Below are 4,224 nucleotides of genomic sequence, written 5' to 3'. Positions count from 1 at the left end.
TATAGATATTTAAAACATATTGTTATTTCAAATTAGCCCCTGCATATAAAAGTAAAAAATGGCACAGCTTCTTGATAACAATTTGGCAAAGATGTTGCACCAAAAAGAGTCTGCTAAAGATATAAGCAACATTACTATATGCTATATTATAGGGATGCACAGATACTTTTCGAGTACCAGTGCAGATACTTGGCATTTTCATGAGAACTACCAGGGTTGCAGCGGTTGCAGCTGGGACCTGGCTCTGGCACTCCACCACTGTCCTGAAATCATTAGTCTGTATTGTTTTAGAAAAACTGTCACATGACAATAAACAAAAATGTATCAGTACTCGTACTTGTAAGTACTCGGCAAGTATCAGTACTCGTACTCGCAAAACTGGTATCTGTGCATCCCTTTATTTATATTTATAAAAACAAAATCGTACATTAAAACAGAGATGTACAAATCCCAGGAGCTCCGTGTGCTCCTTACACATGACAGCCGCCTCCTCATTTTTGAATGTTTCTCTAGTCTAGTCTTGGAGCTCAAAAGTATCGGTACATGTACTCGTACTTGTACCGAGTACTGTACTTGGTATCTGTGCAACCCTACTATATTATCTTAAATTCTGTTACAAGAGTATCTCCAAATACCATGTCTACTTTTCTGTCACTTCAGCTAACAAAAAATATATGAAATACTCCACTTCTGGAAGGTCATTTTATAAAAGAAACCATATGCAGTGAATTGCTAATTTTACCTTTGGACATTTTTACTAATATACTAAATGGAATAAACACTGGGATTTTTGTTACTCAATTATAACATTTTAGATATACCCACTTTTTGTTCTATTAATTACCGATAGCTATTATTTTTTTTTATTGGGCACGCTAAATAAAATAAAATATATACTTTATAGTATTATTCTTATTTCTGTAGCTTTTGTGCTCAGGCTGTTTATTGGTAAACAAAGTGGTTTGCAATAACTTTTTTCTGTTAGTGTTTTTTCTTTATTGAAACGTTAATTTGAGCTTAGTATAGCTGAGTGGTGCCTCAGTGAAGTAGCTATCTAAGTGTATGTATCCATTCCTCTAGTGATTTCAAGCATTTGGTTCTTTATCGCTATTTAAAAGTATTTTGTTCTCTCTTATAAACCTGATTGACAACAAGGGCAATGAGTTGCTTAAACTGCAGGGCCTATTCTAAACTTGCTTGATTTAAATGTTGCTAATCTAAGTGGCATGCGAAAAATGGCATTCAAAAGAAGGTTAGAAACAAAAGAAGTTAAATAGCTGCAAGCACAACTATTTGCTGTCATTTTGGTCAAGAATATATTTAAAGCTGATCTCCAGCTATAAAGATGTATCTATGCTTACATTAGTCCAACTTGGTTTATTGTAAGTATACATAATTTATCCCTGGTAGGGACACCAAGGATCCTGAACAACTGAGGCTTAAATTACAGCTGAATGAGTCAGATTGATGATCAGCAATCCTTAAAAGAGAATTATGGAGTGAGTGGAAAAGACTCATCTCCATAATTCAAGCTGACCTGTGACAAAGAAGCTGTCACAGTTCGGCTCTATTCATCGGGAAGTCAGCAAACACACACCTCCGATTCCTGACTTCCCAATCCCCTCCCTGCAGAGAGTGGTGACTATCAGTCACCGCTCCCCCCGCAGGCATTCCGCCTCCTCTCTGTTTCTCCAGCCCTGACTGGATGATCGGAGGGGGTGGGCACAGCTGGCTCTGCCTCTACAGAGGCAGAGCCAGCTGTCAATCAGCCAGTGGGATGGATCTCGACAGTATTGTCCGGATCTGTCCCTGCTGCGCCACTCTCAGCGTAATGTGGGCAATAGCCCACTATATACTGAGTTTTTAATCCCCAGAGAACACAATATATGTCCTCCCATGACCCTGAGGAGAACTATGGACAAAAAATGTTGCCCTATAGTTCTCTTTTAAGTTTTTTGTGTGTAAATAGGAATTGAAGGAATCATGAGGGATGATAAATAAAAATATACTGAGAACAATATTATAATAGGAGGGAATTACCATGGGTTCATGAAGGATAGGTCATATGCTCATAACTAATATTATCAGATTTTATAAGGTGCTAGAGTAAGTTCAAATCCGGATGCGGGAATTTAAAATGGTTTGGATGATTTAATAGTTACTAAATAATAATAGTCAATGTTATAGTTACTAAGGATACATATTTGTTTTGCAGGGAACAAATCTGGTGTTGCTATGAGATACTATAAAATGGAATTTATGAGGAGGCAAAACTAAAAGGACAAATGTGTTTTGGTAAACTATGTAACACTTTGTAACTTTTATAGACTTTTGTAGACCTTTACACGTTTGTAAAATACTGCTTTTCTCTTTTGCACATTTACTGCTACAGACTACAGTAAGTTAACTGAAAACACTAACCAAAGTGTCGTGACAGAGTGGTACAGTTAAAGATTAATCTGATATAATCATTCTGAGCACCCAAAGCAATAACTTGAATTATATTTATATATTACATAAAGATGGGGTGAGTGACTTTACTGCCATTTTCTGAGAATATGAGGTGATATAATGAGCAATGAATTGTTTTACGATATGTCAATTCTACCAGAAAAACATTTCCGCTTCAAGCCTATGTCACTAATTTGAAAATAATGAAAACAAGCAAAATATGGAGCAATTGGAAAGTATTTAATGTTACAAGTGCACTCACTAAATGTGTGTGCATATTCCATTTTCTGTAATACTACAACTCCCACCTGACCTTGATTCTAGTTTTGTGGAACACAAACAATAGATAAGCATAATCAAGCAAGAATGTGAAAGATTTAAAGTTTATGTTTGTTTGAAACTCTCAAATGTGCTTCTGGGTGTTTCATCTGTATCTTATCTGTGTCACACATCAAAGAGTAGCACATGAAGCTTAATCACTGTGTACTTTGGTTTAGTGTTGTTAGATAACTGCTTAATCAATGTGTTGTTTTTGTCAACCTGTTTTGTTTTTTTTTTGTTATCAGGGATCATTTACTGGAACAAAAATAACAGTAACAATATTGTGGTCAAAAGCACCCATTTGGTGTTTTAAAGTAGTAGTAGTAGTAGTAGTAGTAGTAGTAGTAGCAGCAGTATTTTCAAAAAAAACACTACAAAAATATACCATCATCTTACTGGTATAGTCTAACAGGGCATATTTATGGTGGTATTTGTAATGAGAGCACAGACTGGAGGAAGAGGGTGTCATCGCCAGTACAGAAAGCTTTTGTATAGAACCTTAATTGTGTCCTTTCTTCTGCCACCTCACACTTGCACTGAAACCAGAATGGGGAGGGACATGGGCTATGGGGTGCAGCAGAGGCTGCAGGTTGCTAAAATGAATAAGCACTTTGCTCCAGCTTTAGAATACACCTTACTGTCCCACTATCCAATGTAACATCGTAACAACCTATAGAGAAGGAATTCATTGGAAAGTGTGACGGCATGCCCAAGCTACCAAGTTGCAGAAGTTTGGAGTTGGTGGACTGAGTTCTAATGGGGGTGATGGATAGTTTGTGACCAACAGTTACAAAGAGGGTAATGGGTGGCTTATGGCTTACAGCTACAAAAATGTGAAGCAATGGAGAGTGGGTCATTAAGGGGCTGCAAAATAAAGTAAAGAAAAAAAGAAATGGTTATGGCTATAAGTGGTTATTGCACATCATAACATGATCTCTACATTATACAGTGCATATTCGATTGTAGCTTGTGTTGAGATATGAATACTGAAATGTAGTTTTGAATTGTGCAATGCATATGTGATTATAGGCTCCAAAAAAATGTTTCTAGGTTTTTAACTATTGGTCCTTCATTATTTAGTATACATTTTGCTGAATATTTTAGAACACTAAATGCCTTATGTGATAGTAATGAGGTCTGGCCACCCCAAAACTAATCAGGAAACCCTACTGCACTCTCATTTTGCGACATGATTAGACCAGTCTACCAGTATATATTTTTTGCAGAGAGTCTTTAAAGATCTGCAGTTCAATCGTAATTGTCATCACCAAGGTTGACAATACCATTCATTAGCAGAACATTGATATACAGAAATCTATAATACATTCCATAACAAGATGTTTATCCAGGCCTTAGTGGTACATAGTAAAAGCACTTAGTGAGATCTGACAGGCAAAACACTAATAGCTCATCAATTGATGTAAAACTATTACGTAAAATCTACATTTAGAG

The sequence above is a fragment of the Nanorana parkeri genome, unplaced genomic scaffold (genome assembly GCF_000935625.1).
Source record: "Nanorana parkeri isolate BGI_ZX_2015 unplaced genomic scaffold, ASM93562v1 scaffold2112, whole genome shotgun sequence".
NCBI classification, from domain to species: domain Eukaryota; kingdom Metazoa; phylum Chordata; class Amphibia; order Anura; family Dicroglossidae; genus Nanorana; species Nanorana parkeri.
This window is presented reverse-complemented; position numbering follows the sequence as displayed.